This window comes from Pelodiscus sinensis, chromosome 9 (genome assembly GCF_052426305.1).
Source record: "Pelodiscus sinensis isolate ZL-2025 chromosome 9, ASM5242630v1, whole genome shotgun sequence".
Taxonomy (NCBI): domain Eukaryota; kingdom Metazoa; phylum Chordata; order Testudines; family Trionychidae; genus Pelodiscus; species Pelodiscus sinensis.
In genome coordinates this window covers 12753104-12768456 of record NC_143060.1, presented here as the reverse complement: position 1 = coordinate 12768456, position 15353 = coordinate 12753104, and positions in this window count along the sequence as shown.

Below are 15353 nucleotides of genomic sequence, written 5' to 3'. Positions count from 1 at the left end.
GGAAAATTTTCAAGAGTGCTCAAGTCCTCTTGACATTTATGCAAGTTTGGTGTCTAACTTGCTTAGGGTCTAGTGGGATTTTCCAAAGTGCTGATCTGAACCAATAGATGCCCATCTAGCTTTGAAAATCTGTCCTCAAAGAGTATGCCTACACTGCAATCAAACAGAGGGTTGCCGGGGTATCCGGTTTTCGACTGGAACACCAGCTTGAAAAGGGACCCTCGTGGCACCACTGACCAGGCCATTTAAAGTATGGTTGGCCACCTGCAGCAAGGCAGGTAGCATGCCTGCCCAACTCCTCATAGCTCCTGAGAAGTGCCGGCATCTCCCTCTGGCTCCTAGGCAGAGGGAAGACATAGGGGGCTCCCTCCATCCCGTGCATCAGCTCTGTAGCTCCCACTGGTTGGGAACCATGGCAAATAGAAGCTGAGACGGCAGCACCTGCAGGCAGGGGCAGTGTATGAGCCACCTGGCCACACTTCCTCCTAGGAGCCTGAGAGAGATGACACCAATTCCAGGAGCCACCTGAGATGAACACCGACCTGAGCCTTCTCTCTGAACCCTCTCCCTACCAGAGCCTGCGGCCCCTCCTGCACAGAGCACGCTCCCACACTCTGAACCTCTCAGCACCACACTGCAGTCCAGCTCAAAATCTTCATTTCTTGCCTCACCCCAGAGTATGCACACGCCCTTTTTGCACCCCAACCTCCTGTCCTGTCCTGGTGAAAGTGAGTGAGGGTGGGAGAGAGGGAGGGAGAGTAGACGGGAGTGAGCAGGGGGCAGAGCCTCAGAGAAGGGGAAGGCAGGGCCAGGTCCTCAGACAAGGAATGAGGCAAAGCTGTTTGGTACTCTGCAAATAAAACACCCACATCTTGCCCACATCAGTTGACTGGGGCTCACAGGGCTCAGGCTTTGGAGTTATGAAAGTAGACTGCAGAGTAGATATTCGGGCTTGGGCTGGAGCTAAGGGTCTGGGACCCCACGAGATGAAAGGGGCTCAGAGCCAGGCTCCTACCAGAGATCAGATGTCTACACTGCAACTGTATAGCCCTGAAACCCAAACCCCACAAATGGATGTCAGCTGATACAGACCTCAGGGCTACATCTACACTGGCCCCTTTTCCGGAAGGGGCATGTTCATTTCAGCGATCGTAATAGGGAAATCCGCGGGGGATTTAAATATCCCCCGCGGCATTTAAATAAAAATGTCCACTGCTTTTTTCCGGCTTTTAGAAAAGCCGGAAAAGAGCGTCTACACTGGCCCCGATCCTCCGGAAAAAGCGCCCTTTTCTGGAGGATCTTATTCCTACTTTGAAGTATTTAAATGCCGCGGGGGATATTTAAATCCCCCGCGGATTTCCCTATTACGATCACTGAAATTAACATGCCCCTTCTGGAAAAGGGGCCAGTGTAGACGTAGCCCAGGTGTCTTACTGCAGTGCAGGAATATCCAGAGTCACTGAGGGTACATCTACATTGCAGCAATAAGCCGTAGGTTAATAGAACTTGAGTTAGCAGACCCTGGATTTGTTAAACAAGGGTTTGAGTGTCTACATTCATTTGTAACCCCAAGTTAGGGATTCCTGAGCCCTCGGATCCAACCTGGGGCTGCAGTACCTACACTGATTATGAGGGCCCAAGTCCAACTATCCGTATGCCGTACTTCCTAGCACCTCCCCAAACTGTGACCACTCTAGCCCTTTGTTCATGGTCTGTGAGGGGAAATGTGATAGTCCAAAGCATAAAGAAAGTTGGCGTGTGGGTCTGTTGGTGGACTCCAAGGCTTTGTCTACACTGCAGGGTTCTGTGCAAGAAGCCTTTTGTGGAAGAGAGCTTCCGCAAAAACTTCTTGCGCAAAAGCGTGTCCAGATCTCAAAGCGCATTGCAAAAGCGATGTGCATTTGTGTAGGAGTGTCTACACTGCATGGTCACAGAATGGCCATCAGAGCACCTGTGCTTTTGCCAATAGGAGTTTCTTGTGCAAAAACCCCTCTGAAGTGTCCACACCTGCCTTTTTGCGCAAGAGCTGTAGCGCAAAAAGGAGTTATTTCTCGTGGGGAGAGGAATAATTCTACCAGCAAAAGCCCTCTGTTCTGCTGATTTACTTGTGTAAAAATACACTTGAGGTGTGGATGCTCCACCGGTTTTTGCGCCAAAACCAGCTCTTTTGTGCAAAAACCTTTCAGTGTAGACATAGCCCAAAAGCACAAATTCAGATAATTGTGCAGATAATTATTTTCAGGATAGATTGAAAGCAACATCAATACTGCAAAGCAATAGGGCTTGAACTAGCTTGACTCAGGCTTAGACCCTCCACACCTGAGAAGTCCTGTGACCCTGAGTCCAAGTCTTGGGTTGTCATGATTAGTGTTAAGACAGAAAAGGGGTTAGGCTTGAACCCAAGTTCAAACCCTGGGCTTATATAGCAGGGTAGATATATCCTTATGCATTTTTGGAAAATTTACCGTTAGGTCCCAGTTGAGGAACATATGGCTGAAGCATATGGTTAATTTGACTTAGGTAGAACTTAAGCACATGCACAAATGCTGTGCTGAAGTACTGCTTTTCTGAACCAGGGCCTTAGAAAGACGGAGGATATTTCTGTAATTATTCTTAACATTAATTCTACACTATGGCAATTTTTGGTAGATTCCATAGCATCTGTCTCAGTGCTGGCATCCTATGTTGTGTACATATGCATATTAACCTGTAATATATATATAAGGCTTGACAAACAGCGGAGAAAACTGCTCTCAAGAGCCGCATTGCGCATGCGCACGCCACCAGTAAACGGGGCGTGCAGCTGAAATCTACTCATCACGGGCGAGTAGATTCTATAGTTTGTCAAGCCCTGTGTGTGTGTGAGTGTATATATATATATATATATAGGGCTCCACAATTAATGTAATTTACTCGCCCATAGTGAGTAGATTACAAGCCAGCACAGCCGCACAGTGCGGTCAGTGCATGCGCAGCGTGCCGAACCGCACGGCTGGTGAGTGGGGCTCACCGCAGCTTAGCGAGCCCTGTATATATATATATATATATATATATATATATATGTATCTTGCCTTAGATACATAATACATCCAATTCCACTGAAATACTGAAAAAGTAGAGGGTATTGGTAGGTTATGTACATTTGCTATGGTAAATATTATCTTTCAGTCACATCATATTAATATTAAGATATTTAATCAAGCAGATTTATTTATTTCTCTTATCCCTCAAGACAAGCTGTGGACATTAATAGTTTCTACATAAATAAAACCAGATTTTTGAAAGCTTTGAACATTTTTCATCTAAGTTTAGAGGAATGATTATACATTGCATATCATTTGTTTCAAACATAATGAGACTCTGTAAAGAGGTGAGTTTTTATTTCCCTTGTGAGATGAATATTCACTTCTACATACAATTTGAGGAATCCTACTATTCCCAATTTTATATATATTAGATACCCTATCACACGTCATTAATAAAACTACCTGGCAGAGAAGTCACAGACACAATTTGTCACAAATCTTCTGACTATGGTGCAGAATTCTATGCAAATAAGGTGAGCTGGATTTGGTATAAAGTTTATTATATGTTTGTAAGAAAAACAGTGAAGCACAATTAAAAAAAAGAACTGGTTTTTCAATTTACTGCAATTTGAGGAGTAAAATATATAGGATCTATAGCATACAGTAGCTACAGGTAGCATTTTGTAATAAAATAGTTTGCAAGAATTATTATTTTGCCAAAATAAACAGAAAGCAATCTAGAGGTTTCATGATATTGAGATCAATAGCAATAAAATATCTGTATTTCCCTCAGACTTCTGTACTGTGGCTACAATATAAAGCATGATTTTGGTACACAGATAATTCTGTATAGAGATTTATGGGCAAAACAAAGAACAAAAACAATGCTCTTTCCAAAAGAAAGGAACAAATCTGGAAGTTGGTTGTTATCAAATTAAATGGCAAAAATTGTGGGGGAGGGGGGTTGCCCTCTCTGAATTTCTTACAAATATTATATGATGTATGTGGTTTTGTTTTGTTTTTTGGGGGGGGCGGGGGGCAAACTGTTGTTCTTAGCTTTGGGATTTTTGAATTCTGCAGCACTTCTCAGAGCTTTAGTAATGTTATAGCAAGCTACATAAACGTTTGTAGCACCTTCTTTCCTTAAAACTGGTTCAATAATATGTGACAGGGAAGGTTAAAAAGACTGTTAAAAGGGAAAAGGGGCAGCTGAGACAGGGCAGCTGAAAACTAATTAAGGGCCAGGTGAGCTGAATTAGGCTTCCACAGGGCCTCTTTAAAAGCCTTTCCTAGGGCAGATAGAGCAGCAGCAGCTGCAGCTGCATGGAGAGGTGTAAATAATCCAGTGATAAGGTGACTCAGAGATGCCCCACAGGAGGAACCTGCTAACGGCTGCTGGGGGTGGGGCTCGAGCAGGGACTGTTGAAGAGGGCTTCCTACTCAGCTGTGACTGGTCCAGAGCTTCAGCCCCATACACGAATCTTTATCCTGGGGGCCAGGAAGGCCCAGGGCTAAAAACTCTGCAAGTGAAGGTCCTGCTGCAGCCCTGGAAGGGTGAGAGAGTGGACAGAACAGGGGTCAGGGTCCCAGGAGGGGGACTGACACAGTCATGAATATTACAAACATGCAAAAACTCAGGTGAAAGCACAACTCTTGGTTCTCTACTGAAAATATTAGCAGACCTGTTTTGCTATAAATCAGCCCATTTTTCTGTCCATGCCAGGTAAGGAGATTTTCTTCATCTTCTTTGGTATGGCAAGAGAGGTGATTAGCAATATTCAAATAACCCAATACAGCTCAGTGAGCCAATGAGTAGCTTCAGAAGTGGTATGTTGTAACTCTGACATGATGCCAGCAATCAGTCAAAGCAGGCACTGATTTACAATGTGTTCCAGTTTGCAACTGGTACACAGAGTCACATTGTGTCTCATCTTTCAAAAGTGGAAGAAATGACAGCATCTGGCTTGTGATGTTCTGAAAAGATTCAGTGCAGATAATTATTTTCAGGATAGATTGAAGCTTGAAAGGTATTTTTTCTGTGTTGGGTTGGTTGTTTTGGTGGCATCATTAGTAATCGGGTGTTTCTTTGGAACATTAGAATTACCCTAGCTTTCCATTGTGCTTCAGGATTGAATTAAGGTGCTTTCAGAGCATTTGTCTGATCCTAAAAAGGCTTGTGATATTTCACATCTTTGGAAATCCTAATTTATTGGTAAATTTAGGTTGGCCATTGTTTGATTGTACTCATGTTTCTGTGTCTGTTCCTCCAGATTTTGGGTGGGTGTATGTGTGCCAGTGTGGGCAATCATTGACTGGGTGCTGATTATAATTTTCCAGTTATAATTTCCATTCTAGTATTGAGCTGCATGTCTAGAGAATTGGTTTGTGAGCTGCATACACAACTGCTGTGCACTATGTAGTGGCCGAGAATACCATTGCTCGAATCACTGTTCAAAGTGTGTGCACATATGTACTTCGTCTTATTCCTATGAGGTTCCAATGTGGCAGGTCACTGTTTATATCATTTCATGTAAAGGTCATCTGGAAAATACACCAGTCTGGTTTCTGCCCAAAGTCACACAGATATTTCAGATAAGGCTCATTTTGGATTAATTGATTGCAAAAGGTGATATTAGGCGGTTCTTTGGCAGCTCTATTGTTTAGCTGAAAGGCTATTACCAAAATCCTTGACTTTACCGAGGGTCAGTTGAGAGGATAGTAGTGATGGCGGTGAAGTCTTTGCGTATCTCTCACTATTCAACAACTACATTAGTAACTTACCTGATGGAATTTTGCATACATTAATATATGCAATATCACTTGCATATATTAATGTATGTAAAATTCCATCAGGTAAGTCACTAGTGTAGATGTTGAATAGTGAGGCAGACAATGTGGATACTTGAGGTATACAATCACTAGGATACATTGTTCTCCCCTTTACTCGAGATCTTGGAGTCATTGTGGATAGTTCTCTGAAAACATCCACTCAGTGTGCAGCGGCAATCAAGAAAGCAAATAGAATGTTAAGAATCATTAAAAAGGGATAGAAAATATCTTAATGTCTCTATATAAAACCATGGTATGCCCACATCTTGAATACTGCGTATAGTAGTGGTCGCCTCATCTAAAAAAGATATATTGGAATTGGAAAAGGTTCAGAAAATGTTTGGGGGTTTGAAACAGGTCCCATATGAAGAGAGATTAAAAAGAATTGGACTTCTCAGCTTAGAAAAGAGGAGACTAAGGGGGGATATGATAGAGGTCTATAAAATCATGACTGATGTGGAAAAAGTGAATAAGGAAAAGTTATTCACTTATTCCCGCAGTATAAGAACTAGGGGTCACCAAATGAAATTAACAGGCAGCAAGTTTAAAACAAACAAAAGGAAGTTTTTCTTCACTCAGTGCACAGTCAACCTGTGGAACTTCTTGCCAGAGGGTGTGGTGAAGGCTAGGACTTTAACAGGTTTCAAAAAAGAGCTAGATAGATTAATGGAAGTTAGGTCTGTCAATGACTATTAGCCAGGATGGGTAGGAATGCTGTCCCTAACCTCTGTTTCTCTGGAGGTGGGTAAGGAGAGGGATCATGTGAATATTACCTGTTGTGTTCCCTCCCTCTGGGGCATCTGGTATTGGTCACTGTTGGCAGACAGGATACTGAGCTGGATGGGCCTTTGGGCTGACCCAGTATGGCTGTTCTTATGTGTGGACAGAAGCTATAGTGCCTTCTTGGCACTATTAATAAAATAAGTCATCTGTCATGGAATCCCTAGTCTCAAGTTCCCAAGAACTTGATTGTTCAGTTACTATTTGACTGCACTGAAGGTTCTCCTTTCATAAGTGAAGTGGTATGAAATAGAGGGTGAGGGAGCAGAACATTTTAGAAGAGGAAAATATGATTATGCCAAGCAATAAGGCATTTTCAGCACAATATCGTTTAATCAAATTTTCATCAAATAGATATGTGCCACTAAATCAACTACTCATTTGAGTCACAATATTCAGGTTAACTGTGTGACTTCTTTGGTGGTTATCAGTACTCCCAATTCCTAAAGGAACTGATCAGATCTATGGGGTATTTTTCCAGCTGTTAACTACAGGCAGTCCTCGGGTTACGTACAAGATAGGGACTGTGGGTTTGTTCTTAAGTTGAATCTGTATGTAAGTTGGAACTGGCGTCAGCCGCTGCTGAAACGGATCAGTTTCAACCGCGGCTGAATCTGGACGCCAGTTCTGACTTACATACAGATTCAACTTAAGAAACCCAGGCGTCCCCAAGTCAGCTGCTGCTGAAACTGATCAGCGGCTGATTCCAGGAAGCCTGGGGCAGAGCAACTCTGCCTCGGGCTTCCTGTAGTCAGCCGCTGGTCAGTTTCAGCAGCGGCTGAATCGGGGACGCCTGGGGCAGAGCAGCTGTGGTGCTGCTGGGTTGCTCCAGTAGCGCGGCTCCTCGCTACAGGAGCAACCCAGCAGCACCCCAGCTGCTCTGCCCCAGGCGTCCTGATTCAGCCGCTGCTGGTCAGACGCCTGGGGCAGAGCAGCTGGGGTGCTGCTGGGTTGGTCCGGAGCGGCGTTGCGGGACCAACCCAGCAGCCCCCAGCTGCTCTACCCCAGGGGTAGGCAAGAAAAGCCTGGTCTGCTGGGGGGGGGGGGCACTAGCTGCACCCCCACCCCCCAGCAGACCAGGGAGACGGGGGTGGCGGGACCGCCCAAGTCCTCCACGGCTTTGCTCCATCTCCCTGGTCTGCTGACCTGGGAGACGCAGAGCAAAGCCGCAGAGCACGCGGGCAGCGGGACAGTCCAGGCGCGCCGCGGCTGTCCCACTGCCTGGGCTGTCCTGCTGCGGGCGTGCTCCAAGACTTTGCTTCCCGTCTCCCTGCAGACCAGGGAGACGGGGAGCAGCTTTTCTCCCCCGGAGGACGGGGGCGGCGGACCGCGGCGCATCTGGGCGTCCCGCCGCTCCCGTCCTCTGGGGCGAGAAAAGCCCCATTTGTAACTGCGGATCCAACATAAGTCGGATCTGCGTAACTCGGGGACTGCCTGTACATCCATACATTATCTCCCTTTTATGTTTTTACTGTCTACATTTGATACTGTTCAATTCACCACAAACACTATAGCATTGTATCAGAATAAATGCTAACATTACCATGACATTTACAATGAGTTCTGCTTTTATGGTTACATTAACTACTTCTCTACTCCAGATCTGTTGTCGTCTTTGCAACGTAAAATCTCAGTTGGTTTCTCTGATATATTCTTATGGATATCTAGCCATCAACTCAGCATAGCTAAAACTGAGCTCTTAATCTTTCTGCCAAACTCTCTCTGCTACCTCCTTTCTTGATCACTTTGGACAACACCACCATCCTGCCTGTCACTCAGGCATATAACCTGGGCATCAACTTTGATTCTGACCTTTCTAGGTCTCCACATCCAGGCTGTGTCTAAAACTTTGTTCTTTCTGCATTACATCTGAGATACTGTACTGCCTTTCCTGTCCATTTACACAGTGAAACCCTCTTCTCCAGGCTCTTGTCAATTCACATCACAATTATTGCAATAACCTTCTCTCTGGCCTTGACAAACGCAGTCTTGCTCCATTGACAGCCATTCAGAATCCTGCTACGAAGACCATTTTCCTAGCCCGTGGCTTTGACCATGTCACCTCTGTTTGCATCGCTCCACTGGCACCCCTTTCTCTAGCACAGGGCAAGAGCCTCTGTGGGTGAATTTGGCCTGCCAAGCTGGTTGATCTGACTTTTCACCACCCTGCTGCTCCCCCACCTCCAAGCCAACTGAGACCTGGGGATAGAGTTGCCAGGTGTCTGGTTTTTTTGGCTTTTCGTCTGGTTTTAAAAAAAACCTTGTATTTTCTGTTTTTCCTCAGATGGAAGGCGGCATCTGTGAAGGTGGGGGGGGGGGGGAGCGAGCAAGGAGTGTGGTAATTTAAAAGTACAGCAGCAACTTTTTTTTTTTTTTTTTTTTTTTTTGCTCAACCAATTTTTCTCTGCCTGTTCAGGATTTTGTGAAGGTATCTGGCAACCCTACCTGGGGACAGGGGGAGCACACGAAGTCTCCTTTCCCTGCCAGGGGTACATGGCACCAGAGGAAGCCGCCAACTGTTCTGAACAGCTGGCAGTTTACTCTAAGCACTGCACGCCTCTTGCAGGATAGGGGCACAGAGTGAGAGACTTTGCACTGATTGGCCTGGGGTGAGGGAGCACGCAAGGTCTCCTCACCTCGCCATAGGCATACAGCACCTAGAATGAACTGCCAGCTGTTTAAAACAGCTGGTGATTCTCTCTAGATGCCAGATGGCAAAGACTTCACTCACTCTCCCACCCCAGTCAGGGTCTGGGGGCAGGTCAGTATGGGAAGTGTCCTGGCCTTGCCCTGACCAAGGTGGCCTGGGGCCACTTCAGAAATTTGTGAAGTGGCCCCCTTTCAAAAATTACTTGCCCCTGCTCTTGCACATCAAACATAAACTACAGTCTTCACTTTCAGCCTTTTACAACCTATCTGGTACTCATCACCTCTCCATCATGACTGAGATCTCAGCTGCTGCCTCCAATTGGCCAATCATGCCATCTCCCTGGGTCTCTTGTTAAATTTTCAGAAAAGTAGCTTTGTGTTTGTTTTTTTTTTCCCCTGTTGTCCTTTGTGCTTTGGAAACACTCTCTGTAAACGTCTAAAAAGCTACCTCATTATTGTTTTTCAGATCTCTCCTTAACACTCTCCGTTTCCATAATGCCTACATACACATGACCATAGTCAGGCTGCTGGTGTGCTGAGATCAGTGCCTACCATGCTCACCAATGCTATCTCCTTGTTACCTTGTACCCGTCTTTCTCTATTTTAAGCTTTTTGGGGAAGGGTCCATCTTTTTGTGGAGCTTCTAGCACAGTGGGATCCTGGCCCATAATAGGGCTTATAAGCATCATGATAATACAAATAAATCAAACAGTATCTCTGCTCATTAGGGCTTTAGAGCATCTTCACGGTAAAGAATCTTACAGGTTCCTTGAGTGTGTGACCCAAATACCTACTGTTCATGCTACACCCCTTAATTAGGAAAAAGATACAAGAGAGAAACAATTCTGGGCCAGTTTCTCAGGGTGTATAGACTGGCATAACTCTATTGCCATACCTGGAGTTACTCTAATTTACACCAGCTGAGAGCCTTGCTCATGCATTGTAAAGACCACTTAGCAAGACACTGACATAAAGCGAAATTGCAAGTTTGGGGTGCATCACACTCTTAACTTCACACTACACACAGCAGTGACATCTGCTCAAAGCCATGCTCATTTGGATGGGTCAGAAATTTGGTGAGATTAAGGCCTGATTCTGAAACAGTGCCTGACAATCATTCTTCTGTCCTCAAAATAAACACACTTTTAATCCACAGTCCTCATTCACCTTCCTCTCAGCAATAGTTCTTGTCAACTTACATTAGATAAGAATAACACAAAATAAAATTTAAATACCTCTAAGCACCACAAAGGCACTTTATGCAGAAACAACAGCACTGGCAGCATTAAGCAGGCTGGACATCTAGATGTGTCTGCGCTTAGCACCTTCTAGGGAAATGGTCATATCACCTTGTCAGTAAGCAGCTAACAATGATTACTGATGGGTCAGTGGGTAGGCAGCTGAAAGACCACTATGAATGTCAATGTGTTTGAAGACAGGATTCCAAGCTGGGAAACTACTGTATGTCTAGTACTTCTGTACATAAGAATGGCTATCCTGGATCAGACAAATGGTGCATCTAGCCCGGTATCCGATTCTGACAGTGACCAATGCAAGGACCGCTGAGAATTAACGGAACAGGCAATCATCAAATGATTTGTTCTCTGTCCTCCACTTCCAGCTTCTGGCAAACCAAGGCTAGGGACACTCAGGCTGCATCTAGATTGGCATGATTTTCCGGAAATGCTTTTAACAGAAAAGTTTTCCGTTAAAAGCATTCTCGGAACAGAGCGTCTACATTGGCATGGATGCTTTTCCACAAAAGCACTTTTTGTGGAAAAGTGTCTGTGCCAATCTAGATGCGCTTTTCCGCAAAAAAGCCCCAATCGCCATTTTCGCGATCGGGGCTTTTTTGCGGAAAACAAATCTGAGCTGCCTACACCGGCCCTCTTGGCAAAAGCTTTGCACAAAAGAGACTTTTGCCTGAACGGGAGCAGAATAGTACTTCCGCAAGAAGCACTGATTTCTTACAGTAGGAAGTCTGTGCTTTTGCAGAAATTCAAGCGGCCAGTGTAGACAGCTGGCAAGTTTTTCCGGCAAAGCGGCTGATTTTCTGGAAAAACTGGCCAGTCTAGACACAGCCTCAGCGTATGGGGTTACATCCTACCCATCCTGGCAAATAGCCATTGATGGACCTATTCTCCATGAATTTACATAGTTCTTTTTTAACACACTTATGGCTTGTATGTTGGTATGTGATTATCTAGGAAGGAGCATGGCGGAAAGGAATCTAGGGGTCATAGTGGACCACAAGTTGAATATGAGTCAACAGTGTGATGCTGTTGCAAAAAAAGCAAATATGATTCTAGTTTGTATCAACAGGTGTGTTGTAAGCAAAACTCGTGAAGTCATTCTGCCGCTCTACTCTGCACTAGTTAGGCCTCAGCTGGAGTACTGTGTCCAGTTCTGGGCGCCACATTTCAAGAAAGATGTGGAGAAATTGGAAAGGGTACAGAGAAGAGCGACAAGAATGATTAAAGGTCTAGAGAACATGACCTATGAAGCCAGGCTTCATGAACTGGGCTTGTTTAGTTTGGAAAAAAGAAGATTAAGGGAGGACATGATAGCGGTTTTCAAATATCTAAAAGGGTGTCACAAGGAGGAAGGAGAAAATTTGTTCCTCTTGGTTTCTGAGGACAGGACAAGGAGTAATGGGCTTAAAGTGCAGCAGGGGAGGGTTAGATTGGACATTAGGAAAAAATTCCTAACTGTCAGGGTGGTCAAATATTGGAATAAATTGCCAAGGGAGGTGGTGGAATCTCCCTCTCTGGAGATATTTAAGAACAGGTTAGATAGACATCTGTCAGGGATGGTGTAGGTGGAGCTTGGTCCTGCCTTGAGGGCGGGGGGCTGGACTCGATGACCTCTTGAGGTCCCTTCCATTCCTATTATTCTATGATTCTATCTCTCCATCTCAGACGAATCTGTTCTGAAAATATCTGAAATAGCTAATACAGGAACTAGCCCCGATACCCCATTTCTGCAGAGCAGGGAAGAGGGGGAAAAACAACAGAGCAGAGAACTTTCACTGTTTTAAAGAGACAGAGCGTGGCTTCTCTCAGAATCTTACCCAACACAGCGCAGGCTCTGGCTATGTCTACACTGGTGGCTTCTTGTGCAAGAACAACTGTTCTTGCGCAAAAACTTGCCAGGTGTCTACATTGCACATGCGATCTTGCGCAAGTAAATTTACAGTACAGTGTCAGAAAACAGCGCTTCTTCTGGAAGAGTTATTCCTCTGCCCACGAGGATTAAGCCCTCTTGTGCAAGAGGGCAGTGTAGACAGGCAACATGAATTTCTTGCGCAAGAAACCCCTGTGGTTAAAATGGCCATCAGAGCTTTCTTGCACAAGAGAGCGTCCACACTGCTATAGACACTCTTGCGCAAAAGCACATGCCAGTATAGACGCACTCTTTTGCACAAGAATTCTTCTGTAAAACAGTTCTTGTGCAAGAAGCTGCCAGTGTAGACGTAGCCTGTGTCACTGTCATACACACCCAGTCTGTGCCCCCCCCACACACATTCACACACACTCTTGTCTATTTACCACACACACTACATCTAGGGATGTAAAATCCCATTTAATTGGTTAACCTCTTAAAGGTATTGTTTAACTGTTGAATTGATTAAAGTCTGGGTAGAGGGGCCACTCTAATTGGGCTGGGCTGGAGAGGCCCTCCTGCCACAGGCAGCTCCAGCCAGGCTGGAGCAACCCCTGCCTATGGCGTGCCCGGGCCTGCCATGGACCGTAGCTCCTTTCAGAGAAAGGTGCTACGCAGTGTAAGGGCCTCAGAATCAGGCCTTGGATGATTATTATTGTCTTAGAATCTGCTACAAAAAGTGGCTTTGAAACACAGAAGTTTAGTTTGACCATCTCAAAAAAATAAATACAAAAGATAGAAAAGCATGTCAGACTCACCCCCAGGAGCTATGGGTCCCAGCTGTCACAAAAGGTTACCTGTGGCTGCAGGACTGTGCTGTTAGAGAGCTTGATCTACACAGCACTGACTCCTCCAGGAAATCTCCTCTCTAGCTTTCTCCCCTCAGCAATGGAGCTGTCTCTCAGGGCAACCAATAAAACCACCAGCCCCTCTAGCTATGTAACCACTCTCTCCAGCAGCAGGAAGAAATGAAAGGGCAGCAAGCTGCCTAGCAGCAGTGCTCAGACTCTTCACATACCTCATACAGTTAAGTCACAAATGTAACCTATCTGTGTGAAAGGCTTGAATACTCATGCTCTATTTCCTCTCTATTTATATTCATTTTAAAAATCAGGACATGAATTACAAGGTCAGTAGTGATCAAGTTATTGTCTCCTGCTGGATGTTTGGCCATTTGTGGGTAATGGTCACCATTCAGTTTCTGGTGAACATCTGCCTACCTCACAAAAGAAACCAACGAAAACCCTTACCAGTTAGTTCTAATTTACATCTGCAGAAAGAACAAGAAACCAGTGGTTATAAGGAGTACATGATTTCAGTCCAGGAGTGATGCTTCCAGGGCAGGCATGAGACATTCTAACTCTACCCCAGTTCTCTTTGCATACGCAAACTGCCTGTAAAGTCAGGTGAAGTTATGGGTATATAAGGAATTCAAGATCAAGGCCATAAATAAAAAGCGCAGCAGAGAAGGTTACATTGAAGATAGTGTATTCTAAGATCTTGGCAGGTAGTGTCTCTTGTTCTGTGTTTGTACAGCACCTAGCACAATGGGTGCTTGATCATCTGGCCCTGCTGTAAAACAAATTAAAAACAAAAGCAATAAATATTGACTGCTGCTTAATATTAAGGGTCTGAATTGTTCTCAAAGTAAAGCAAAATCAAAGCTTATTCAGCAGGTCAGTTCTTTAGCTGCACCAGAGCTCAGAACCGAAAGATATGGGGAGCACAAGTGATCCAAGATAGTTCTGTGCTCCTTTGATCCTTGGGACCAGTTCTGCACCTTGTAAAGCTTAGGGCAGGTTCAGAACTGCTCTGCATTACACCTGGCTGCAAATTACAGTCAGGAACTGCTCAAATGCATCCATTAAATCCAGCCATCATGCCGTCCCTCTGCCATAGCTCTGACGTGCCCCACCCATTCCAGGGTAGCGAGAGGGTAGAGTAGAGTCAGTTACAGTAGTCTTATACAATTGTGGGTGGGGAGTTCCTCTAAACTATGGGAACCCTGACTGTTTTGAATTGCCACAGCTGTATTACCAAGAGCTGGGATCTGGCACTGTATCTTTATCCACCTGTTAGCAGCGGAGCACAATGCTCTGGAGAGTTTCTCTGTATATATTCATCCTTTTTATTAAAAAAAAAAAATTTAAGATGAAAATTTAATTAAAAGGTAGAAATGTTGTTGAATGAATTTCCATTGCATCTATACAGCTCATGATACTGTGGGCATATCTAGACTACACTAGACTTTCGAAAGAGGAAAAGTCTTTAAAAATTATGAGGCTTACATGGCTTGTCGACAAACGGGAGGGTTTGCCGACAAAACCGCATCTTAATTACTTTCACTTTCGAAAGTGAGCTCGAAAGAAGATATATGCAAATTCCTGTGGAATCTGCATATATCCTCTTTTGAAAGTCTAATGTAGTCTAGATACACCCTGACTAATCAAGGTGAAGTGAGGCTTTTCTGCTCATTCAGATGTACCAAAATTACAAATACAGTAACTCAGATGAGTTTTTGTATTTGATGGATGTTGTAAAATACACATGTAAAAGGCACAATATGCTGCATGGTAAACTATGGCCAAGAGATATAGTTGTCACAGTGATTGTTAAAAAATGGCTGTGATTGAAGACAGCTTGTGATTGATCGTGTAGTCCTGGTGAGGCCTATCATTCTGTAGGCTTGGGAGTCCACATCAGGATGGATTGCTACATATTGGGACATGCTGATTCCATGGGCGTAGATACCAGGATCTCAAATGGACCTGGCAGCTGGGAACTGTCTCACAGGCTACATCTACACTGCAGCGCTATTTCAGGATATCAGAGGTATCCCAAAATAGCTATCCCATGTCTTAACAGTAAGCCCATTATTTTGAAATATAACGGGCTCGCTATTCCAAC